Source organism: Anser anser (assembly GCF_964211835.1).
Source record: "Anser anser genome assembly, chromosome: 18".
NCBI lineage: Eukaryota > Metazoa > Chordata > Aves > Anseriformes > Anatidae > Anser > Anser anser.
In genome coordinates, this window is record NC_139739.1 from 13,121,782 (window position 1) to 13,149,055 (window position 27,274).

At 43.4% G+C, this 27,274-nt stretch overlaps 1 long non-coding RNA gene across 1 annotated transcript in view; it reads left to right on the forward strand.

Moving 5' to 3' along the window:
- LOC310883753 overlaps positions 1 to 27,274 on the forward strand; it is a 73,827-nt gene that overhangs the window by 34,218 nt on the left and 12,335 nt on the right. The window contains exons 3-4 of the long non-coding RNA XR_014573720.1: positions 6,853 to 6,943; positions 10,642 to 12,096. This is a non-coding gene — a long non-coding RNA (uncharacterized lncRNA). The remainder of the gene's footprint in view (positions 1 to 6,852; positions 6,944 to 10,641; positions 12,097 to 27,274) is intronic.

Here is a 27,274-nt window from a genome sequence, read left to right on the forward strand (position 1 = left end):
AAATCCCAAAGAGTAAAGAAACAAGACAGGAGGTTTCCCTGGATTCTTCAACACATCTGCAAGCCTTGTAATTCATTCATTTATCCAGCTTTTTAAGGGGGTTTGTGCCCCATGCCTCTCAGTGTTCAAGAGGCATTTGAGTAATACCCTTTATATGCTTTAATTTAGTTTAGCCCTGAAGTTGTCAGGCAGGTGGACTTGATCTTTGTAGATCCCAACTGAACTATTCTGTTCTATATTTGGTCTCCCATGCTGTTTTGGGAAATGCTTTGAATACCTTTGTTGTGTTTGAGTACGCAGGCACACAACAAAGATTAAAGAATGAAACAAGAACTGAATGGAATATCAAAACATTTAGAGAGGGAGAGGACTTAACATTTATGAAATGCTAGGAAACTGCAACATCAATAGGAGTGGGGAAATGCCTATAGTTCACTATCTGTATCTAAGGTTAAACTTCAAATGGTTGGACACTTTGTTCCTAAGAGGTCAACACAGCAATCAGGGAAGGGTACTCTGGACTGTGGTATACTTACAAAACAAAATAGAAGAAGACAGCTATCCTCTCACCAGCCTACAACTTAGATTACTACCTGTCAAGGTCCTACATGAATAAGAAAGGTGATGTTTTGACATGAGATCAATGAAACCAGAAGTCATGCTGCTTTGTTTTCATTAACAGTTTCTCACTCACTGCACTATTCTCAAAATAATACCATCCCATTTCTGCCTAGAAATACGCATACTGAAACTAGAGCCATAACCTTTATACAAAGTCTTGTCTTAAAATTCCTTTAGCTTTGTGGAAAGTCTTTTGTAACTGCTGATAAATAAATGGAAATTGTAAATGCTTTATATCTTTGTATCTTTAATTCAGGCACAAATACTGCAGATCAGACGCATTCAGTTGATGATATTTCAAGCACAAGGCAATGGAGATGTCTAGACTACTTGTAATTCCACTCTAAATGGATTTTTTTTTCCTCCTTATTTTACAATGGGGAATGCAAGTGTGCATTTCACTATTTATCTTCATACTGTAAAAATGTGTATTTTACCGTACCATTTTTCTCAAATGCATGTTATTATCTTGGTGTACACCTGAACAGTGATTTGACAGCCTATCATTTTCACATGTTAGAACACATTTTAAAATGTCTATTAAAAGAGCCTGTTCTTAACACCAACTACATTCACCCTTCAACAAGGCTGCTTATTAATCATCATTCACATAAAAAGCTGTTTCCTTTGACTGTGCAACAACACAAGAAAATGAAAAGGGCAAAAATGTAAAGATGCACAGATTCTTTGAAATTTAGCTAAGTACAATTGTAGATTGCATGCCATCTCTGGATGCAATCTTGTCAAATTGCATACATTTGAGCAGAATTACAGGGCAGACAACAATATGAGTTCCCAAGTAAACCTAGCATTGCAGTTAGTGATGTAGATCGTGCAATACATTGGGTGGCATGGTTACTAAACATCCTGCGGCACGCTCTGCAAGTATAGAGGTGCTAATCCTGACATCACGTCCAAATTCCAACTGTAATTATATTCTCTCCCTTAATGTGTTAGTGAATTTTCAATAGTGCATGCTTCTTTGCTTTCTACCCTGTGCTATTTTGTAACGTCTGTCCATCACATCGAATGGCTGTCAATTTCTGCCCTGAATGTGGCTTCATTTGTGCGATGGATTAGTGATGCTCCTTGTATGACCAAAACCAAGCTTAGTTCTTTGCTGAAACAGAAACCTCTTCCAACTATTCCACTGCACTGCTTGGTTCTCAGAAAGAAAAAAAAAAAACTGGACTTCCCAACTGGCTACAGAGAGTGCCGGTACCAAGAAAGTCAAGAGTACCCGTCTAAAGTGTGTGCTCTTCGACCAAAGGTCCAGAGACTCCATCTAATTTGAAAAGGATAACAGTATGTTACTGATATGCTGTGAAACTTAACAAAAGATCAGATAGATAGCTCTCCATTTATTTTCTTCCTAAAGTCAGGAAACCTGATCTCAAAGTAATAATAATAAAAACCCTTAAACTGAATGAAAAATCTTTCAAAGTCATATTGAAGCCTGTAAAATGCTTTCCAGTTGACTTCAGTGAACTTTGGCTCGTGCCCCTTAGCATCCGGCACAAATTTGCTTTGTCTCGTTCAGTTATGATGTCTTTAAGCTTTGAGATTAGCTTATGGCTGAGGTAAGAATGAGCATGATAAACATGTTGTTGCTGCGTATAAGCAGAACAATGAGAATCCTACCACTATAAAGGAATAAAATGCTATCTGAAATTCTTGCATCTAAAACGCGTTCAGCTGCGACTTGGATGAGTGACTCAGTTTCCCGAGATGTGAGGCCAGGAGTGAAGACACTCTTTGTGAAGTGATGTGCAGGTGAACAAGCTTAGATAAATGTTACCACCAGCCAAGCACAGGAAGGTCAGTGTAATGAACTCATATTCAAACTGAAAGATTTAAACTTCTACTGTAAGAGCCAGTAATATTCAAAAGAGTGATCCAAAAGATGAGATTGACAGGAATTTTTCTGTATGACATTTGGGTAGGGTGCCTGTATTCATTATGAAGAGTTAGAGTGATTTATAGTATAAATCAATGAAATTAAAATACAGTTCTTGATTTGGTACAGGCATCAAGAGTTCTGATAAGATCTAATACATCACAAAGCAGGACTAACTTTGTCTGATGTAGCAAGTGGTGTGGGTTTGTGAGGGCTATGAACGGCAGACTGCTGTGACTAAAGACAAGAATTGGACTTCATGTTCAACCACCTACCTCAGCCATATGGAGAGCAAGTCACATAATTAATATTCTGTGACTTACTGTCACAGAATTAATATTCCAGAGTAGGAAAAACACCAGCCCTTAAAATATACAGGATGGCAACTGTTAGCTAATTACTCAAATCTAATTGCTGAAGACTGTGGAGTTAAAAGTACTTGGTCACAGTAGATATCTGGATGTCAAATCAAGATGACTGAACTCCTGAAGCTGTCCCTCTGCGCTGAAAATTGTACAGAGAGATAGAGACAATACTTTTTCTGGGTAAAGATAACAGGGCTAAATAAGGAAAACTACTTCACCATAGAAACTGCTGCCTTTTAAGTGGTGACGGCTGTTACTGCTTAGTCCCGTTTTGGGGGATTTTGTTTTGGTTACCTTAAAAATATCAACTAACAAAGACTCAGAGTGGCCATATGCCTCTGATAGAATGAACCCAGCAAAGGGCTGCTTTGGTATGGTGTTTCAGTATTGGGTTAGCATCACACTGAGAAAAAGCTATCACACTGAATACTATGCTGATGGCTTGCTGTCCTTTCCTCATCTAACGCAAAGTCACTTTGCCACAGGATCTTGGAGACAGTTGGCTCTAATGTATGGAAGTCTTTTCATCCTTGATTCACTTGATGCATCTCCATGTGAGGTGTGACTATTCCAGAACTCACATTGGCACTCTCACTTGTAGGCACCTAAAAACAGTGAGAGGGTAGCGTGACTTGTGATTTTTCTCCCAGTTAAACTTCTTTTCAGAGTGATCAGTGCATTCTAGTTCTGTAGAAAAGTTTGCCACTTTCCTTCCCCAAACAAGCACACCCATTTGAGAGCAGAGACCCTCCAAAAGTGCGTTGAAAGAGCGCTTACTACATGAAAAACTTCTTACCAGTAGCCTTATTCTTCATGTTGCTTCTCAACTGAGTAAGCAAGAACTTTTGTTGTCAGTGCAGTTTTGTTGTTCTAAGTCAGATTTGAATTTGTTTTGTAGATGCCAAGTATTTATGGTATGCACGGAAGCGTTCAGCATTAGCAATTACGACTGGGAGTACTGTTCTCATGGGCCTCAGACATGGCATTTCTCACTCTTTCCTAAATCTGAGCAGCATTTGAGAATGAAGCCTCTTCATCTCAGCCAAGGTGGCTCGTGACTGCCATCTTGGTTCAAAGCAAGATCTCTTGTCCCATGTGACAGCAGGGTGTGGGGGGGAAGAGAGAGAGGGAAGACCAGCATGTACAAAATTGCAAACCTATGTTCCTTTTAAAAACCTGTTTTAGCAGTTAGAAGAACTGAGCTGTTTAAGCTTTAGGGCTGCTTAATTTTTTAGGCTCTTAGTTGTTGAACCAGCACTTCATCATTTCAGCCTCCTCTGCAGCTTTGACGTTGCCTGTGTCAGAAGCAATGTCACTCATCAGCCAAGTGCCCACTGACACAGGCACTGAAAATGTCCAAAATGCCAGCTGCAATTAGGTCCTTCTGTTATGAAGCCCCAGTTTGCACATGGTGAGAACAACTTTACTGCAATAGCCTTCCCTTCTCAGCAGTAAGAAAAACAATTTTTTCTCTTCCCAAGGAGTTTTACTTTCAGGTACTCACACTATCTACAAACATAAGCGTGCAATCTACATTTCAGCATGTAGATTTAAACAACGTATGACCCTTTTGTGCATCCATCCACTGCTTACAGAGAGCAGAAATACAATTAACCTCACTTCTGTCCTCAGGATTCTCTCTAAAAGAGCAAGCTACTATGTGAGAAAAGTCTGCTTGACTTCTCCCTGGGACAAAAGTGGTTTGTCTTTTTTTTTTTTTTAAAAAAAAAAACACCACCATGGTCACCCAGCAGAGCTAGTACAGTCAAGGAAGTGAACTGGATCTTAATGTCACTTGCTAACGTCACAGAGCTGACATCTTACTTTTCATAGGATCATCTTCATTTTCATAGGATTCATCTTACTTTTTCATCATAGGGAACATATTGCACATAGGGAAAATGCAACTGATGTAGTTTACCACAAGATTTGACCTATAAATTGCCTAAACCGATAAGGAGTTGAGGCAACAGGCACTCCCATTTCAGTATAAACCACTGCTTAAACACCGCTCCCAGGTTTGCAAAGCCAGCAGTTAAAATTGTGATTGTTTTACTCGCAGATTAAACACACTTGATCTGAAGTTTTTGCAACACAAAACAAGACAGTACTTCTTTCAGTTACTTCTAACACAGAATGGCCCAAGAGGCCCTTGCTCTAGTCCTCAGTGTTTATATGGGACTCAGAGTTACCACCTCAGGTGGCTTAATTTATCTGGTTATGACATACGACTAATGCAGTACTTTACCCTACACAGACTTTTTCTCCTTATTGCAGAGCAAATAGGTTTAGATAGTGCAGATTTGCTTTCTTCAGGGAGTGGGGAGAGAGAAGGCTGGGGCAATAAAATCCATTATATCTGTCTTTTTGTATCTCCTTGTCATGAACTTCTAAGAAAAGGAACTAAGAGGATCACTACTGAGAAGAGCACTATAATTGTAGCTCCTGAGCACCGCATGTAGAAGATTGCCAAGGCAACCAATCATTCCACGGCAAGGGCAGAGGTAGTTGAGTTAAGATGAGGTTGTTACAAACCCCTGTTGTGCATAATCATATAGTAAGCAACATTTTTAAAAGGCTCTTGAATAAAATAGGACAGAGGGAAAAGGAATGAGAGAAATTAATTTCCTCTATTTTTCTGCTTGCTCACTGATTGAGGTACAAGAGCAAATTATATGCATGTCCTGCACCTGAGGACACCGTGGGCTGGCAGGGAAAAGCTAGCCGCTTTCTTCACAAATGTAATGCAAGAGGCTATGACAGGTAGGACAATGGCTAGTTTTATCTGGAAAAAAGACAATTTAGTTCATAACATTTTTGAATATGAAGCCTGGAAAGAAAAGTGCACTGATGCAGAAGCTTAAGTCTCTGCCATTTTTGTTACAAATTGCATTCTTGGGGGAATGTTTGAAGTCAACAAGATCTTTTTGCAAGTAGAATTTACAATATGAGATTTGCAGATCAAACTCCTAAAATCTGAAATGGATAGGTCTTTCCCTAGCTTCCTCTATCCCATTGCTCCTAGTTATAGCAGTACAATGATTCATGGGACTGGACGGTCAGCTGAAGCAGATAAATTTTTCTGGCTGAAAGTAACCTTTACAGGGGGTTATTTCAGTGATTCAGCTTACACTGCTGCCCCACAAACAGTTCATCAGCATAACTGAAAGGAGTGTCTTGCCGTGGCGTAGGATGTTGCTAAATAAGATTCATTACTAAAGAAAGTCTACCATAATGCTTCACTGAACAGAGCTGGCAATTTATCACCTCATAGACACTGCTCCCCCCCACTGACCTTTCATTTTTCTTTTTTTTTTTATCTTTAAGAATAATTATTGCTTCACAAATGGCTGTTTCCTTTGGGCTTGCTGCTTTCCTGTTTTGAGCCACATTCAGTTGCTGGCTCCTTCACTAAATTCTTTGCAAACCAGCCTGGCAGCATTCTAGAGCCAGGTTGTGAGGATTCCAATTGCACAAGTTTAATTGACCCCTATGTTCCACAGCTAGATCTGCATCCACCAGATTTTCAGTTGCAATGGGAAAGAAAACAACACCCAAATAAGTTCCAACAGGTTCTTCAGCGTTACTTGTTGCCAATTTCCTCTATGTAGAGCATTAAGCATCACCCTCACAGCCTAATGTAAAAGGCATTGTGTTCAGGAGCACCAAGGGAAGAAGGATCAGAATGGAATTATCAGAATGGAATTGTGTTTCTCATCCTGTCAGTAACTTGTGATATATGGGACATTGTGATATATTGGACAAATCACTTCTCCAGTCCTCTCTTGCTTAATCAGGGGTAGCAGTGGTGTCTAAGCAGTAAAGGTACTAGATGTGGTGTCATATGCATAAATTCACCCCCACCAGCCCCACAAGAATGCTCTTATATCTAGGGGTTTGGCATGCATGGAAAAGGCCTTTTCTTTTACATTTCCAGGAAGTGTAATTGCTGTGTTCTTCTTTCACCAGCCAACTGTATTTTGTACACAGGACCCATTTCCTTGGTGTACAGCCCTTGCCTGTTGGAATTAAGACAAAAACTATCCCCATGAAACCAAAGGTGAGTATGGCAGATATCAGAAGTGAGATTCCCCCACTGTTGTCCTGCAGTGATGCTGTGTTGCAAAATTCATCTGCAGCCATAGCAGGGATTGATTTAAGCAAAACCCAAAACATTCCTCAGGGACAGCATTTTCCGACCTTACTATCTTACATGACCAGGAAGTTTGCTCATCAAGTGTTCTCCCCATCACATAAAGCATGGCTGTTAGCATTATTTAACTGAACCTCAGAGCGTACAGGAGTCTTCAAGGGCAGTGAGGGCCTGACATGGACTGAAGGTCCTGCAAGTTACTTTTCCCTGTTTTGTTAAAGACCTTTGGTGTCACCCATCTTTGTGGACTTAAGTACCTCCTTGCAGAGAAAGAGGAGGACGTTCTGCTGCTTGTAAAAATTCTTGATGGTGTTAAGCTTACTGCTCTTTCTTCCTCCTCAGTACTGTAGTAAAGCTAAGGCCAGATACAGGACAGCAGCTTATTTTCTTGGAATGTCAGTTGATTAAGTTTTCTTCTGGACAAAGTGAGCTAAGAAGAACAAAGACTAAAAGAAGTCTTGCTTGGCACTACTAAGTGTCAAAAGGGGCAAAAGGTCATGAAATGGGTTGGAATATGGCTCATTTAAGCAGGTGCACAGAACAGTACAAAGCCCTGAGAGGCGTGGCCATTTCTGAACTCATTATCCCACTATAGTATCTTTATATTAAAATAATTTCTTTACATACCTGAAACTAAGTAATTGCAATCAGTAAACTCTGAAAATTTAATATAAAATCCTGTGCAACAGATGTGAGATGAAAAACCATTATTGGTAGAAAAACTGAGGCCCTTTAGCAGCCTGTGACTTGCCTAAAATTTTGCATTAGAAAAGTATTGAAGTGTCGCATCTAATAAATATAGTACAGTTCTTTGCTTTATGGTGATTAATGGAGCTAATAAGTATTTAAATAGATATCTAGCAATGAACCAACTGCAGAGCTTTCCTGCACTGGGGTCTGTCTCAGAGAAGTTGCAGCTAAATGCTGTATATCCCTTAGCTGCATGTTTCTTTTACTGAAATTAGGCTGCAACTCACTCTTAAACTAGTAAGCTTCCAACTTCCTGTATGCTTGCCCATCTGGGTTTTTGGTTTGCTTTCCTGCAAAAAATATAAAATTTTCAAAGAACTGAAAAACAAGTTCTTCAGTTATCACAGGCCACTTGAGGAAATTACTTCTTCCGTAAATGTGAGATGACCAAAGAAATAGATATTTCTCTTCTGTAATTTTGAGTCTCTGGAAGCTTAGTTGTTTGACCTGCAGTTCAAGTTCCACCCTCACATTCATGTTCTAATCCTCTTCTTCATATTTTATGATCCTCAAAGTAAACTGCATGTTTTTCAAAGTAAACTGCATGTTTTTCATTGACATTCTGTTCAGCTCTTTTCCCTCCCTTTGTTTTAGTACACAAATGGGTCACAATTTTACTGTTATCCCACTCTTTTTAAAAAGAAGTATCTTCCCCATTTTATATACCCCCTTCAGCCTGCAATACCACATCTTCTCCATAAAGAATTCAGGTGTGGGTTTTGTTTGGTTTTGGTGAGGAAGGATGCTTTTATGTTGAGGCAGACAACTGCAGTTCAGGGTATTTAGGTTCTGCCCACAGGGCTTTTTACAAAGTTTTAACAGTTTGTTTAGCAAGTCATTACTTGACTTCTGTGGCATTGCTAAAAAAGATGGGAATAATACTTCGCTATTTCAAGCCAATGCAAAACTAAAATAGTGCTTTTGAAAGTATGCTGAAACAGCCTCTTTCCCCTCAGATAGAAGGTGCATTGGAGGCACTTCGTTAGTGTTATCTACTTACCCAGTCTCATCTGGATTTTACATGCTTTTGCCCTGTGGTTGTTTATGTTGAGTAGGTACAAATACTAGAAATATGATTATATGCTGTGAAGTAAATTGCTCTTATTTGCTGTTTTGTCCATAAAAGCTTCCCATAGGAGCTCAAAGGTAATTTAAGCCACATAAGAGTAGGTTTTATGCACCAACAAAAATTTTATCCTCTTCAATGTCCTCATCACTACCTCAATATGGCTTGTGTGTCCTCTTCTCAAGAAGTTTAATGAGGGGCCCATGTGCAGCGACAAGACTAACTCATCAACAAAAAATTGTGCCAAAGTATGCAGGAGAAGTGAGAACTGCCTTGAACAAAGCTATAAAGTCATGCCTAGTTTTACAGGCTTTACAGCCCCAATCGCACACATGCTTCTGTAAACATGTATTGCATACTAGTGGCTTGGACTAAGAGGACAAGACTTCTGGTATTATGGCTTTGGTTGTGCTCTGAAGACAGGAGCACTCTTCCTCTGAGTGTGCTGTATTTTATCCAGCACACTCCACAGAGAGAGTCTTATGTTTATGCCAGTGAAATTTCCCCATGAAATGAGAACCTATTTCCCTTCCCCCTAAGTTTGAGACAACGCAGATAGGGCTTCAGTTCACCAGGCCCAAGATGTTACAAACTTCTCTCACTTCTCACCTGGAAGCTGTGCATTCTGATGTCTCTCAAGTCAACATTTATCTCCCCAAATAAGTTGTAGGAGGAAAAAAGTTATTAAACTCCTGGGAGAAACTGGTTCCTTTTCTGAAAGATTTTGTTCCCTTTCCCATTGCCTATGAATGTCATTGTATCTGCTGTTTGCTGAGCAGGAAATGCATTATTAAAGCAGTTTCTCCTCCATAAACTGCTTTGCATCTGACTGTTTCATTGTAAATCCATAGCCACAAAGTCAGGCCACCTTGGGATAACCCAACATGAAATCTGACCTGATGAAAATGGTTCATGCCTCCCAGCCTGCATTGCAACCTGCAAGAAGGGCTTTTATTATTTATTCAAAACCTGTTTAAATCCCCCTTTTTCTGAAACAACCATTTTAAAAATATTAAAACGCCACAGCTAAGCTGGGAGATTAAACAAGTTTAAAGCTTATCATCGCAGGTGGGATATTAGTTCCAATAAAATGAGGAGAGATGGCAGGCTGCATGGTAACTGGAGCCCCTTCTACACAGTAACTAATCACTGAGAAAGCATTTGGTGAAGGAGGGGGAGAGCAGATGAGGGAGTGAGACAAACAATGCATCCAAGCTCCTGGCAACCCTAACTGTTTACCATGGTGATGCACAAAAGGAAGAATGCCATGCAGAGTAGCAGACCTGGATCTGTCCCCATAACACTTGCCCTAGATTCAAGTGCTCTGAGAAGCTGAAAATGTGACCTTCGGATATTTTTTTTGTGTTGGATGCTGCAGCTGGTCAACACTGTTCCAAAGCTGTCAGAAGGGTGCACAGTACTTACCTATATATCTTGTTACACATTTTTCTTCTAAATGTTCAGGTTTAAGTGCACCTCTACCAGATCTCTACTCTTGTACCTATACTTTTTAAATGGAGCCAGTTTTTTTTTTTCTGCCAGTAGTATTAACAGACTTATTACTTCATTAAAAATAACTGAACTAACAAAAAGGACCAAATTCCAAATTTTGCAAGGGAAGGGATGACTTCTTAAGTTCCCCTTCCCTCCTGCCCCCCATGGGAATAACACTTGCTAATGGGCTGGTCCTGTTCAGGGCATCATAGCTCCAGCTTTCAAGTCAGGAGTAGCCTACTGGAACAACTTCAATGTCCCACAACTAGGTCAACCCTTATCTTTCTCTCCCCAGGGTTCTCTCACAGATGCAAGCTTGTATCTAGTCCTGTGATGCAGAAGGACCACAAGTCGAAGCACAGAAGAAAGCTGGCGCCTGAGCACACAGGTTGGACGCCTAACTCTTGAGGCATGTACAGAGGAATCCTGCAAAACCTAATGAAAGTGCAAAATGAAGCTTTTATCAGTGCAGGTACTTCAGCATCTGAATGGTGAGAGAATCATTTACTGCCAAGAGAAATTACATTGGTTGCTTGCAAATATTCACCTCATTTGGTCATGAACATTGCAACCTACGTATCTGGTCCATTTCTAGGGCATCTTCCCCTAGGACACAATATAAAAAAAGCGCAAACCAGGTTTTGAAACCTGAGTGAGGGGCAGTAACCATTCAGTCCTATTTCAAGAATTCAAGTACACTGGCCATGAGAATCTTAAGAAAACTCTAATATGTAAAAACTCACTAGGATCCAAGTAGCTGGAGACAAAACAGTTTGGAACTACATTACTCCTGTCCCTCACTGTTGAATCTGACAAAGTTTTGAAGCAGAAACTAACATTGCCACTCTTCCACATACAAACACACTATAAGGACAGTTTTTCAAAGGAGAAGGAAAGCTTTGACAACCTGGAGCTGGCTTATTTGGGCTGGACAGCTTTTGTATGACCATCTTGGAGGAAAATGCTGGGCATACGTTAATCTGTCTTTTTTTTAAACACAGACCTGTTTCTAACAGAAGAATTTGTGCTTTTACCATGTATCACAGGCACTTAACTCCTTAGGCAGGCAGGCGGTGTGATTTGTATAAACCCAAGTCATTAAATAGCCCTTGGCCTTAAAGTGAGGCAAGTACCTGCCTGAGCTATGTACTTAAATTCTTAAGTGAGAAAACAAGGGGGGCAAGGTTAACAGAAGCCTCAAAGAGCTAAAAACCAAGCAAAACACCCAGGAGAACTCCTGAGTAACACATCCAGAAAGAAATGGGAGAAAATCTGATAAGAGCAAACAAGGAGCTTTGATGTCTCAGTGGGGCCACCAATTGGTGTCAAAGACTGAAATGCAGTTGAAATATTGGTGGAAAATCTTATACACCCTTGCTATGTTGCTTGAGACAAGATCAAGAAATAATAGCACAACCAGACTGCACATCAGGAATAGGTGTGGTGCAGAACCAGCTATCAGGTTCTATACAAGCACACCTGCTTGTGTACTCGCTGCCTATGTTGCAAAGACCTTAGTGATGCTCTCTGCCTCCTCTTTTCATGAAAGAGGACTGAAAAGTCTTCTTTCTGACTGAAAGGACACTCCACCAAGAAGCGGGACAAGGTTGATCATACTGAGTTAGAGATTTCCATGAGATTCCAGTGAGTAGCACATAAGTAAACCCACAGAAAGGGCCTGTGTGGGGTGCAAAACATCCCCATCTGTTTTCTCTTGAAGGATGGACTTCCTACTCATGAAGTGGTTCAGGTAAGTTTCCTACTGGCAACTTCAAAGGATTAGAGTGATTGCCCCCCTCCCCCTTTTTTTTTTTTAAATCTCCCTTCCTCCTAGTCTTTGCAGTCTAGGATATTTCCTTTTTCTGAAAGCGACACAGACAGTTCCTCCATATTCAGTATTCCTATACAGAGTTTAACTTTAGGCAGGGGACAATCATCATTTCCTATCTCAGCTATATTTGTCTCTTCCTATTTATGCCTATTCCTATGTATCAGCAGCCTATAATTACTGTTTGGGATGTAAAGCATGTTTAAAATGTCATGTTTAAATATTCATTGTCTGCTTCACCATTGTGATGCCTGCATCAAAGAGATGTACAGAAAAACCTCTCGATCTGATGTGCATGATTTTAAAACACCTCCACTCCATGTTATTTGCTGTTGCCTGGTTTGCACTTTGAAAATGTCACAAAACAAGCAAGCCCTGAGAATCCATTGTGCTGGCTGCCACAAGTACAACAAATGAATAGCATTAATAGCAACAAATAGAAGAGATACATAAATTTCTTATTTGAGTGTAATGGCACTCATTAAAACCCTGGAATTACAGAGATCGTCCACAAGACACGCACTACTGCCTTCTACTCGTGATGTGGTCCCACGATTCTAAGGTAACTGTGTCCTCAGTGGAAGAGTTCCTTAATTTTGTGTCTGCTTTAATGTAACACAGATATTAAGTCTCTTCTGCATGCAAAAATTCAATCCCTTACCAGACTGAGTGCAAAGTCCCTCTGCATTTCAGAGTTGCTGAGGCTTTAACACATAGGATGCCACACAAGGCATCCCAGCTGGCAGCAGGTTCAGCAGTCCACAGGTAGAGACCCACACTTCCAGTCCTGGCCCACAGGCGTGAAGGTAAGATTCTGTATGCACTTAGGTTGCGCTAACCACTTTGAATGTGCGAAAGAAAGGTTTACACGTGGAACTTCACCTTGCTGCTGTCAGAGAGCACCAGAGAGGCAGCACCGCAGATCAGCTAGTTCTAGCATCTAAGGTTTAGTTGCTCCACAGCTCTGCTTTTAGAAACCAGGTCTTCAAACACGGGCAAAAGACACCCCCGAGGCAGCAGAGAAGCCTCGTCACACCACGGCAGCACGACAAACTTTGCACGAGTGACCCGTGGGGCCTCCTGGCGCCTCCTGCTCCCCGGCACTCCCCAGCCTTGGTCTGCGGCGACACCTCCCGGATGGCTCCGGGAGCGGCCCCAGAGCAGGCGGCTGTCGGGATCTGTCGTGCCAGGACGGTGCACGCTTTCTCTCCTGCCGTTGTCTTTTGTCTGATACGTGGATTCGCTACTTGTAAAGATCCTTTTGAATTTAGATATTAAGACTGGGTCCAGGAACTCAACATCCTTTGGCAGCCCTTTCCCAAACCCATTCACAGAGGAAGGCTGCACTTTCTCCAGACCCTAACCCTAGCCAGAGCCCAGGTCCAACAGCACCCCGCCTAGGGCTGCCATGAAATAGTGCTCACAGTGGAGAACTTTGGGTAGCTCTCATCATCCTTTGGCAGCCCTTTCCTGAGCACAGCAAACAGATGCAGCAATTTACACAGCAGTGTCTGGGCTCTGGTTAGAGCTTTTAAGGATCTTGGTGGAGGTTGTAGGGTCTCCTGAGGAACTAGAGGTGATTATTGCCAGTCCTCTGATCAGACAGAGGTAGATTCAGTTGACTTGACTGAGTGGTTCAAGCACCCTGTGAGTCAGTGCCAGGAAGAGGCCTATATAAGAGCCAGGCTCGGAGCACAACAAACAGAGGCAATGGCTTGTGCAGAAGGGTGCAACAGGTCACCGTTGTTTCCAATCCTAGTACACATGCTTCCTCAGATATGGCCATGACACACCGCAGAGCATATTCCCCAGTAGCTGCTGGAGTCCCTGCATCAGCTGTGTCAGAGGTCTCAACCCAGACAGACCCCTGACAGCAGCAGTGTTTCTTCTGGTCTCAGGCTTGGGAGTGCTTGGGGCCTCTTTGGGAAGCCTGGACTGAGTCAGCCCTCCTGTAGAAGGTGTGCTGTTGTGCATGAGCTGTGCTGTCAGGTAAGGGAGTTACAAGAGGAAGTCAGCATGTTGTGAAGCATCTGAGAAGATGATCGAGAGATGGACAGGGTGTTCGTGGAGACCATACAGCTCCAGGAATCCCAACCCTGTCCAGCAGTGGAGTTGTCAGAGGGCTCTGCACAGAGTGGTACATCATAACACTATAGGAGAGGGCTGCAAGCTGGTCACTTCTCATAGGAGGAGAAAGGGTTTCTCCTTACTCCTCTTACTCCTTCTGAAGCCTTGCCATTGAGGAACAGGTTCAGTGCCCTACAGGCTGAGGAAGAGCTGGGCAAGACTTCAAGGGAGTCAGCTGCGCCGACAAAGCCTGTGCCTAGCAGCAACACCTGGAAGAAGCAGCAGGTGATTATGTGACTCCCTGCTGCAGGGTATGGAGGCACCTCTCTGATGACCTGACCTCATGTCTAGAGAGGTTCGTTGCCTGCCAGAGGCTCAGATAAGAGATGTCATGAAAAGACTGCCAAAGCCTGTTTGTGAGTCAGACTATTACCCTCTGCTGCTCATCCATGTGGGTGCTAATGACACCAAGGGTAAATTAGAAACCATCACGCTTTAGAGCTCTGGGCATGGTGATGGTGGTCAAGGGCCTGGAAACCCAGGTCCTTTTTTCCTCCATACTTCAAGCAGGCGGGAAAGATGAGAGGAAGAGGAGACATATTTCAAGTCAATGACTGGCTACGCTGCTGTTGTTGGCAACAGGGTTTTAGTTTCTATAACCACAGAACCCTATTTGAAGATCAAGAACTGATGGGGAAGAGTTGTGAGCCACCTCACTAAGAGGGGCACACGTCTTTGCTAATAGGATGGCCAACCTGGTAAGGAGGGCTTTAAACTAGGAAAGACAGGGGAAGGGGAGAGTTACAGGGACAGGGTAGATACGCCTTTTGCTGCCAAGTTGGGATGCCTCCAGCAGGCACATGCAGCCAGGGGAAGTGAGTGTAAGACATGACTATGGAGGATCCTCTTGCAGCCTTCCTGGGAAACCTGTAGGCTCAGTCACCTCCCTGAAATGCTTGTATAGCAATGCATGTAGCATAGGAAATAAACAGGAGGAATTGGAGATCTGTGTGCAGTTACAAGACTATGAGCTCATTGCAATTACAGAAACATTGTGGACTGGAATGCTGTCATGGAGGGCTATGTGCTTTTTTCGGAAAGACAGTCCAGGAAAGTGAGGTGGTGGAGTTACTCTTGATGTCAGAAAGCAACTGGAGTGCATTGAGTTCTGCCTAGGGGTAGATGAAGAGTATCTTGAGAGCTTATGGATAAGGATTAAATCAGCTCCATGCCATGGCTGATGCTGTTATGGGTGTTTGCTATGGGCCAGCTGATCAGGAAGTAAATGAAGCCTTCTACAGACAGGTGGAAGTAGCCTCACAGTCACAAGGCCTGGTTCTTATGGGGAACTTCAACCACCTAATATCTGCTGGAAAGACAACACAGCTAGGCACAAACAGTCCAGGAAGTTCCTGTAGAGCACTGATGACAACTTTTGGACATGTGTGGTCAAGGAGCCAAGGAGAAGTATGCTGCTAGGCCTTGTATTAAGAAACAAAAGAGCAGGCTGGAGATGTGATGGTTGGAGGCAGCCTTGGCTGCAGCAACCACAAGATGGAGTTGGGGATCTTGTGAGGAAGAAGCAGGGCAAGAATTAGGTTTGTAACCCTGGACTTCAGGAGAGCAAACTTTGGCCTCTTCAGGGACCCTCCTTGGAGGAATTCCATCGGCAAGGCCCTAGAAGGAAGGGGGGAATCCAAGAGATGATCAGCATTCAAGCATCACTTCCTCTAAGCTCAAGATTGATGTATCCCTATGAGTAAGAAGGCAAACAAATGAGGCCAGAGACCTGCATGAATAAGCAAGGAGCTCCTGGCAAAACTCAAACAGAAGGCAGCATGTGGAAAAGAGGGACAGGCCACATGGAAGGAATATTGGGAAGAAGACAGCATGTGGAAAGGGGCCAAGGCCCCTTGGGAATTCAGTCTCACCGGAGACATCAAGGACAAGAAGGGCTTCTTCAAATACATCAGTAGCAAAAGGAAGGCTAGGGAAAATATGGGCCCACTGCTGAATGGGGCAGGTGCCCTGGTGACAAAGGATACAGAGAAGGCAGAGTTACCAAATGCTTTCTTTGCTTCAGTCTTCACTGACCCTCAGGAACCTCAGGCCCTAGAGACAAAAGAGGAAGTCTGGAGAACAGAGGACTTCCCCTTGGTCATGGAGGATCAGGTTGCAGTCATTTAGGCAAACTTGACACCCACAAATTCATGGGTCCCAATGGGATGTACCCACAAGTGCTGAGGAAGCTGGTGGATTTTATTGCTAGGTCGTTCTCCATCATCTTTGAAAGGTCACAGAACAGAAATCAGAAATACCTGAGGACTGGAGGAAAGCCAGTGTCACTCCAGCCTTCAAAAAGGGCAAGAAGGAGGAGCCAGAAAACTACAGGCCAGTCAGCCTCACCTCCACCCCTGGAAAGGTGATGGAACAGCTCATCCTGGAGGTCATCTCCAAGCACATGGAAGACAAGATAATAGGGAAAAAGCTTAACAGTAGTAGTGAAGAGCTCTACTGCTTCTTGGCCTGGTGAAGAATTGTCAAAGGCCCAGAGCATATACCCTGCAGAGATAAATGCGGGCAGTTCCTGACTGTAGGTATAGACAAGAACATGTGCACACACTTAGGAAAGTTAAGTCTCAGGTCAGCCCCAAAACTTTCCCAAGTTGTACAAAGCCTTTGTTCTGGCTGTGACCTTTGAAAGGTGATACATGGGAACTTAACATGAGGTGCTGCTAGGGGACCTTTTAAAAGGTCTGTGGTGCAGCTGAGTCATTTCCACATTAGTCCCGTGCACACGTTCTCATTACTGATGCCTGTTGTACTCTAATGGAGGTGGAGAATTTGAGGCCTCTGTCAAAGACAGAACCTTCTGAAGTCTAAGCAGCAAGGAAGAGTCCTTAGCCTCCTTGCAATGATTTGGGCTTCCCTTAGCAAAAGGAAGTGTCCTCCATAGCTCTGAGTCACACACCACCACTGGAAACAATTCTCCGTACAAGTCCACCAGGTGGAAGAACCTGGTGACTGCAGTGGCTCAGGGGCCCTGTGGCCTCAGCTGACTTTGAGGGAACTTTGATACTTGTACATCCTTCAGTCTGCACTGGTGCACAAGTATCCTGCCATGTTGCCCTTGGAAGCAGAACTTGATTTCATGCAGGCTTCAACGTGCAGGTTGTTGAAGCTGGATACTGACAACAGGAAACAACTGACCTCTTCGTGCTACTGGAGGCAGCTCCTGCAAGCTCGGTCATATCCTCTCAGGTGTCCTCAGCACCACATTTCACCCAGGGACAGTTCTTACTACTCCAGAGACAAACATGCAACAGTACCATGACAGGCAGACACAAAAGCACACTTGATCTTCTTAATTTAACTGGGATCCTGAAGTATTTTGTAGAGGCAGACACCTGCTGTCAGCTGCTGTATCGTGAGCAGCACAAGAACACTGGCTACAGGACAGTGTCTCGCTACACTATTTACACCCCATCCCTGAAATGAGCGTTAGACCTGTAACTGCAGAAGTATTCCTATATGCTTGCTTTTCAGTCTCAGCTCTTCTCTATAATGTTCCCCACTCTGACCCCCCCCGCCCCAAGCCCCTCAACAGAACAGCACATAACAACTCAACAGAACGTAACAGCTTCTCTGAGGCCTCTTTGCAATTCTACAGGCTTTTGACACATTCCTCAGGAAGCACAAGGCCTCATCTAGTGAATGATTCAGATAAATATCAGCCTGGCAGCTAAAGATGGAGCAAGAGATGAATATAGAACTGGCTCGAGCTTTCTGGAACCTCTTCGCAGTCTTCAGCCTCCTCCCCTGGTTCCCATCTTCTTTGGAAAATAAACAGCTCCGATTGTTGTGCACTTGAGATTATGAAAACATCAAGTCCATTAGTATTTGGCAAAGTGCTCTCTCATTTCCTTCTGATGTAATAATTGAGAGAGAGGGAGAGGAGACTGCAGAGATAGCACAAAGCACAAGTTAATGACCTTCTCGCATGTATGTGTGGGCTCTTTTATAGGGAGCCTTTTCCAATCCCCATCTCGCCTCCACTCATACTGTTTCAGCTGAAGCACTGCTTCAATGTGGCTTTTATTATTTGATCTGATGTCCCTTGGCTGGCCTTCAGAGGCAGCTAAATGGCAGGCAGGTGGGGGTCTAAGAGACAAAAAGCAAATGGAGCTAGTGCTTCAACAGGCCTACTGCATACAGTCATCGAAGCTTCACTCTCAGCAGGCAAACGTCACTGTAGCCAAATTCTTTGCTGCTTTCACTTCTGTTATGCATTTAAGTTAATTTGTCGGGGTGTTCTATTTCCCTCTGTGGAAGATTATTTGGAAAACTGTAAGCCCAATACAATCAGGACATAGGTGGAATGACCAGGTGTAGAGAAGAATCAGCTGTTGAGGGAAAATTAACTGAGGTCATTGGTTGCCACTATGAAACATTGGACTGGCCACCCACTTATTTAGTTGCCAGATTTGTGGCTTTTCTTTAGGTACCTAGAGGCAAATTAAGGTCAGATAAATTCCACAGAAGGGTGTAGTGTTGCCTATTTCCTTCTAAGGACTTCTGTCTTTTGAATTGCTCCCAGAAGCCTCCAGAGATGTGTAGCTTAGCTGGAACCTATGCCAAAAATGCCATCTCATTTTGACAAAAAAAAATCTTAATTCTGATTATGAATCTAAGCTCAAGTTTTATGGAAAAGAAAATTACCTTTGTCAGAGGTGGTTTTAAGTTTCGGTGATCCACTAGGGAATAGCAAATTACTAGGCTTCCTTAGCAAAAAAAGGTGATAATGTGGATATTCATTCTCCATCACAGAAGTCCTCTGACAACTGCAGCTCAATCTAGCCCTTCGCCAGGTCTCCTTACCCCTACAGTAAGGGAGCATCCTGGAAAGAGGGTGCACATGCAAGGTTACAGGAGGTTTCAGTGAAACACCTGCTCCTATACATAGGGCTTCTGTCAAGACTGCCAGTAGTGCCAGAAGGCAAGTTACATATTTCCTCAGCGCCTGGAGGAGTTCTTCCCCTTCCTCCAAGATAAGGTTGTGCATACATCTGCTCCATTTGTATCCAAGACTGTTTTAATAACAGAATTAAGGAAGTTTGTCTGATGTCTCAGCAGGGTTTGGACCGTTCATTTTTTGGCCAAGGCATACTGAGCTTACATGTTCTTGGGCAAACCACTTATCCTTTGTGCAGCAGCATTAGAAGACCTGGCAACAGGTGGGGAATCAGTTTTACCCTCTCTTAACCTCCAATTCCTAAAAGGAACTGACAAATGGATTACAGGATTGATGTGTCCCAACAGATGCGTGATTTTTGAGAGGCCCTTTAGAAGGGCCACCAGCTAATTTCAGGACTGTAACAGAATTTCCTTGCCAATCTAATATACCCTCACATTCAATAAAGAGATATTTCATATCATAGAAAAGAGGCCTTTTTACAGACCTGGTTACATGTATAGTCATTTCCTTTTTCCCCTGTACATTTTCTCCTCCATATTTTATGCATGCAGAGACGCATACATTCTTACTCCTTTCTGCCATACTTATGGCTTCAGGTTTGATTTCATTGATTGCACACACCAATGTCTGCAAAGCTGCCTTAACTTGAAACAGTTGGGAATTCAAGGTGATTACATCTTTTTCCTTCAGATACATTGTTTTAGTTAAAAGCCACTCTGGCTGCTCCATAAGAAAGCCAGACACAGTGGTCCCCATTGTCCAACTCTTGGCCAAGGTAGCGTGTATGGATTAAGTGATGAATTGCAAAAAGGGCCTAAAAGCAAAGCTGCAACTTCACAAAAAGGCCATTAAAGGTGAGCGCTGTCGGTAAAGTGCCCATTTAGAATAAGCTTTTATGACCCTCAGTCTTCCCAAGACATACACAAGCCACAGATTGTTCAATCTGCCAGACTCCCGCTGCTGCAAAGTGACAGATTCTCATCTGAACTTGGCTAGGAGATCTTGCTGCAGGGACTGTGGTTCTCTGACTATAACTATCTACTCCCAGCTGGTGAGAGAGAACAAAACCTTGGTCCTGGTCAGAGACACAGAAGTTTGACAGTGAAACTTCAAGATGAAAAATTAAAAATTAGGAAAAGAAAATAGAACAGCTTTCTAGCCTCTCTCCCTCCCCTCCCCCACCACCACACACACTTAGCCCCATTCAGTTCTACTGAGTACCGTAAGAAATAGTTCTAAGAACCATTTAGCTCCCATACACCCCTTTATATGGTTCTAAGTCTATAAAGCATTTCAGACTCAGTGGTTTGCAGGTTTCTGGTAATTGGAGAGCCTGCAGTTGGTAGGAGCAAGGACTAAAGCAGCAAGAGAAGATTATAAAAGATGTCAGGTAGGACAGAAGTCTTCTTGACATGGAATTTATGGTTGGTCACCACTGTTAAACAGGCTTTTCAGACTTCCTGGGACGCTCTTAACAAGGCGGTTCCATTTTGTATGCATCAGTTTCTCACTGAGAGGTTAAGATAATTGCTGTTTTGGAACCAAAGCCCATGACCATCATTCCCTGATTTCAGATTGCTTTCGGGACCCTGACTGGAAGGTGTTATAAAGGACTGACAAATGTTTGCCGTTTAGATGCCCATGGTGTGATCCAAGACATTTCTCATTCTTAACGTGTCCATGCTGACTTTTTCCCCAAAAAATTTTCGAGTTCCTTCTGGAAGATTAGAAGCAGCTACCACAGCCTGCTATCAAGAAAGAAAATCACCACATCTTGAAGTGTGACCGCTCCTACAGCCAAATTCAAACCTAACCTACATATTCAGTCAAATGACTGCAACCCAACTAGAGCAAATGTATGTCCTAGAAACAGACAACAAAAGGCAAAAACAGACAACAAAAGGTAAAATCTTCACCAGCTGATAGCTCCAAATGCTCCTCTTTGGGTAGCCCTTGTTTCCCACCTGAGATGGAACAGCAGAAAGCTTGCAGATGTGAGGAGGACAACTCCCTGAACTGTGACATGCTCTGCCATTCTCCCAGCTGTTCCTGCAACCTTTCCTTTTGTACTTTGGACAAGCACATAGGAACAACAGTCGAACTCAGACAGAACATCTGAAAAACCTCTTAAATAGTAGTGTTGAAGTACAAGGATAGGCAGCTAGCAAACAGAAGGCTTGTCAGCTTGGGGAAGGAAGGGAAGCAATGCGTTTATGGCAGATAAATGGAAGACACAGGGATTCACAGTTAACAGAGAGAAACAGAAAGAGCAGGGAATGAGCATGTGTAAAGATAAGCAAGATGTTTCTTATGCAAAGGTCTAGACAAGAAACCACTCATCAAATCACATTACTTTGTAGAGCATGGTATATGGTGCTTTAGCTTTGGTTACTTTCTTGATTCCTCCATCAGAATTCAGGGAGAGGTTTCATAAACAATTATATCTGTCAATCCAGGAGATTATTAAGTACTTTTAAAAATAGTTTTATATGCAAAACCATTTGGAGGGCACAGGAACAATCTGTTTACTTCCACGTATTCCAAAGATTATTTTTAAGAGTCCCCACGAGCCCAAGACTTGCCCTGCAAACATTTGATTTTACATAGAAGAATAACCCAGGGAGGCTAAGAAGGATGCAACAGTGGCCCAAACCTAAAACAGGCTCATAACCAGGAAACGACAAGCTATTAGCAACCTGATCTAATTTTACAGTCCTTGTACAGCTAGCGCCCTGTGAGAGAGCAAGCCTGATGCATCTTTCCCTGGCACAAAGCCCACAAGTAACACTTTGCTATGTAGAAGAATAGAAGAAACACCAGTATAACAACAAATATATGAAAAGTTTATCAGCACTTGATAATTATTCTTACCTTGTAGGCTGCTTCAGCTGAGTACTAATTCCAGAGGTCAGTAATAGTTCCTCAAACAAGGACTACTTGTAAATGCCAAACACCATTTAAAACAAAAGAAACCTCAAAAAACAAACAAATGAAACCTCAAAAAACAAACAAACAAACAAAAACAGCCTAAACAAGAAGACCCCTTACAATGCCTGTACAGCTGATAAATATATAAGGATGCACCTATGGGCATACATGTATATATATGTATGTGTGTGTACCTGAAAGGGTAGATGGGATTGGTCAGCAAGAGGGCCAGAGAGTAATTTAGGGTCAGCTGACAGCAGAGACAGGTGGAAATGCTGAATGAATCAAGTTCTCTAACAAGTAGATAACTGAAGTGGGTTGAGCCTTGTCTAGATTGGGATGTTTTACTCTAGGAACACCTCTACACATTGTCACCAATACAGTATTTTTTGGGAAAGTCCAGATGACATGCTAGATATTTCCAGATTTTCTTATTATTATTTTTTTGCTGGGGGGAGGCGGTTCCAAAAAATGTAATCTCTGAGTTCAAAGGCATTCCATCTCCACTTGCTCATTCTGCCCAGCTGAGGATAATGGCTCTCTCTACAGCTGACTGTTGTAGATGATAAAAAGTTTCAGGGCATAGCTGGTTTTTATTCTTCCGTATCTGTTTGTTTTTCTAATTATTAGAAAGAAAACTCAGTTCTTGCCGTGCTTTTTGCACTTGAATCAGCCTAAGCTGTATGGATCTTAACTAGGGTTTGGTGATGTTGTAATGTGTTAGATACTTTTTTGAAATTCCATGGCTTTCCCAGTTACGTGAAGACTTCTAAGAGCACAAAAAATGCAGCGATTACACTTTTTCCTTTTCTGTATAAACAAATATTTTTTTGAAGTTTACATTGAATAAGACATTTTAAATATCCCAAAACAACGTATACGACTTTGAAGTTCCCTTTGTTGAGAGCTTCCAGATAGGTCAGAGGAGGATACAGTTTGTTACCATTCAGAACAACTCCTGACTTTGAATACTTCTTATAAAATGGGACTTCTACCTCTTGAGTGGCTTATATGTAGCCCGACATCTGTGAATGATAAAGAACAGCTCCAAGAGTTGTGCCACAACGTCCTCCATGGTGTCTCCTTTTTGCCTGTCTCAAATAGTCGAATTTGATTTCCCATTCTCCACCTCAAGTAGCAGAAGAGATCACACGTAATAGCATACCGTGCCACCAGTCCAAGCCCTTCACCCAATCCTTTTTTTTTCTTCCGTGGAAAATTAAAGGTTTTGGTTTCAATAATCAAAGCAACTTCCAACAGTATATTCCACCTGCAGCAATCTGAACCTCTGTGCTTATTTTGGCACGTGGATAAGGGCTGGTCTGTACTGCTGTCCATGTCTGGATATCGTGTAGTTGTACGGAGTGATCTGCAGCTAGATAGCACAGGTTCTGAAAGACGTCGTGGCAGTGATTTAGGCTACGTAGCGGTGTTACCTGGAGTTGAAGACAAGCTTGTAGAGGGCACACAAACGGCTCAGCTGGCAACATACAGTTGTCTTGAGAACATCTTCCTGAGCTGTAAGCTCACCTGAGGACTGCAACATACACATGCTTTATGGTGTAGCCTGATACTTTCTGTAAGCTAAACGTGCGTCTGAGTTAAGAATACAGATGAAGGAGATGGGACTGAGCCTAATTCTGATAGTTTCTATGACAATGTGGTGGACATATCAAGATTAAAAAAAAAAAACAACAAACAAAACAGTTTAAAAAGCAGCAGAATCATTATAGATATTTTGATTGCTCCCTGAAAGAAAAACATGCATTTTTCTCCTTCAGGGGGAAACTGAAAGGACCAGTTCACTAACTTCTGTGCGATGCTTTGAAATCTGTAATGTGGTGAATTTGTGAAAGGTTAGATGATGGACTGGAAAAATGGTGGTCTGAAATAGAGAGGGTTCTGCAAGCCAAACCAAATAACTTTACCTAGAAACTGGAGCACCAGATACCTTGTATAGCTTGAGGAAAAAGTTTTCTTGTTTTGGAATCAATAGCTGGAGGTGTTTCTTAGGCATCTCCAATTTAGCCTGAATTATATTTCCTATTTTTTCCAGCTATTGGCTGAATTTATTTCTTCAGACATCAAAGAAAACAGTTTTGACGTTTCTCTCTTCACAACACCGTATCCTCTTCTAGCCCTGCCTTTCTGCCCCAGCTGGCTTTGCAGAGATCCCCTTCCTTTGGCCTGCATTAGTGCTTCCAATTTGAGTTCCTGCTTCAGTCAAGGTGCAGCCTGTAATTCTTGCCTGCCTCCGTCATTTCACATTTGACTGGGAAGAACAGCCAAGGCTGTGCACTGTAACCAGTCAGAAGAAGTCTTCTGAATTTGATTGCAGTTATTTGCTTTGATGCAATTGTTTTTACATGAGTAAGTCCCTCCCCAGCACCCTCCCGGACATGAATGCTCTCCTCAGCCCTAATGAAGCCAGTCCTTCTGGCTCGGCGCCTGTGTTTGGGGCTTCACTTTGACATGTCATAGCCTCACACATTGCTGTGAAGGTGTTGGAAAGGCACCGCAGCCTCTCTTGGAGCGGTGCTTTTTAAACTTTCCACTGATTAGGGGCCTTTTAGCACTCAACTGGCTTTTCCTAATGGATTTTTCCTTTTCATTGAGACTTTTTTTTTTTCTCTTGCAGGCGTTGCCAAAGTAAACAGGCCTGGATAGCTATTTGGAAAGCAGGGGAGAGAAGAAAGGGGCAGAGAATCAGAACTGGTCCAAATGTGTCCCAACAAGCACTATGTATCAGTTGATATGTGTTGAGGGCCAAGTGCTGCCAGAATGAAAATCTCTGGGAAAATGAGGCCATTTGTTGAGAGACAAGCATGAGAGACAACTGCGAGGGCTTCTTTTGGACCAGAGATGCCACGCCTGCATCCCTGGGCCTTGAGGGGAGGTGAGGCATGAGGCTGGCATTAACCAGCCCCCTCTCCTCCCCCCATGCTTCTGATTAATATGCAGTTTTGAAGTCAGGAAGCATATGAGTAATTCCAACCTTAGAGCTTTCAAGCACATCAGCCCTTCACCGCTCTGAAGTAGGTAAACTTTGTTCAACTTGACGTGTAGGAGCCAATGAGGCACTATCTTGAAAGGAAGTCCCTTCCTTCTGTGCTGACCTGGTCACTGGCATCCCCACATCTCCTTTTGGAGCTGTTCAAAATTTAGTCCAGGCTGATAAAGAAAATAATGCCCAGCAGTTCTGATGTTCCCAGCTGGATAAGCATGGCCATTCACTTTTGTGTAGGCCCTCAATGCACTGCAGGTACACTATGAATGTAATACATTCATGGCCTGCATTTTTATCTATCAGAGCTTGGGGCTAAGAGAAAAATGTCCTGGATTTTACCGTTCTCTGATTCACTTCCACAAGGTATGGGAAGAACATGTCAGACCTATTGAAGTTCTTCCTTCCCTGTCCCAGGTCTGTACTGCTTTTGCCTGTAGCTTGGCCAGCTGCTGAATGCCCAGTCTGCTTCCTGCTCAGATTAGTAGCAAGAATTCGTATTTTTCTTCTTCAGCTGATGTTTGTTCGCTGCTGGAAGTTTCAGCTTTGTTTCATCACGCAGTGCACTGAGGGGTCACCTGCTTTGTTCTGGTCAAAGATGAGCAAGCTCCCAATGCAATGGGGTATTCTGCTCCAAGTTCCTCCACCAGCCAGTGCAACGGTCATGGACAGTCAGGCTCTGACCGGCGTTTTCTGGTGCTCACTACTTCCCCCGGCTCCTCTCCCCACAGCAGATCCTCCTGAATGGCCGGGTACAAGCTCTCGTATGACGTTGATCCATGCCAGGGCTGGATTCCAGATGGACACCTCCCCACTGCTGGCCTACGGGCATGTTTCACACAGGATTGATGGGGTGTTAATGATGCTACAATTTCAGCCAAGCTTCTTAGACATGCTGGGTTGGGAATGGGGAGAGCTCGGTTCTTAATCAAAACCTGATGTAAAATAGAGACCTCTACCTGCAGCACAGCCAGGGGAGTTACCGACACACCTGAAAGAGGGAAGTGAAGGCGGATACCTGCCTGATAGCACCCCACAAAGGCAGCAGTGGCTCTCTGGATTTTACCAGACTCCAGCTTGAATCAGGGCCCAGGATGAAACCATTTTTGGCAGGAAAGCCCTCACCACGGGAGCGGCCGAGGTTCCCACCTGGCACGCTGCCCTGCGCCGTGGAGGAGCCGCATGGAACCGGGCTGCGCCCCGCTCGGCTCCGCCAACGCCTGCGCCTCTCACCCCGACGGCCGCAGGCAGAGCTGAGGGACAGGATGCAGATGGAGCCCCCCCGAGGTATCCCCCCTGCCTCCTCCGCAGGGCCCTGGGAGCTTCAGGACGCATGTCTCTTCAGGTCAGCTCTGTGTGTCAAGGGGTATAAGAGTGGTTTCCCCTGCCCTGCAGGCAGTTTCCCAGGGCTTGATGCCACCCTGCAAGCAGAAGGGAGTGGAGCTGGTGGGCTCTGTGGCTGTTGGGTGTGCTGTGGTCGTTCTGGGGCTGATTGTCTTGGCTTTGTTTCAGGAGACGGGAGAAACCCAGTTTAGGAGGCAGATTTATCCTCAGTGGGGCTCATCCCTAGCGCTCAGCTGTCCTGGCTTGTGCAGGTTTTACAGGATGTTTCTAGGGCTCATGTTGTGTGAACAATCCTTGCCCTGTTGGGCTTTCCTTAACTTCAGACAGCTCTCTCTCTCTCTTTTTTTTTTTTTTTTCTTGGTGAAGCAAAGGACCCCAGTGTGTTTAGTCCTTCTTTTTTTTTTTTATGGGCATTCCTTGGTTTTGGTCATATTTGTTATTGTTTTTGCCTATCTATCTTTGTAGTTCTACTGTGTTCTTTCTGCACTGGATGGCTACAGGCGTGTGCAGAGCTAAAGGCACAGGGAAGCAGTGTGTGTGTGCTGGGGTTGGACTGAGCTTTCTTTTATGCTCTCTTCCCCACCGTTAAAGTCGTGACAGTCCATGTGGTTTTCCAAAGGCATTGTGCTACTTCCCCAAAGGCATTGTGCTACTTCCCCTCCCATGGAAATACCTGCAGTGACTTTGGGACCTTTTGCATATTGCATCCTAATTTACGTTATATCTTCAGATTGTGTCCTAGCTTAGAGCCGATTCTACATCCATGTGTTTTGTTTTTAACT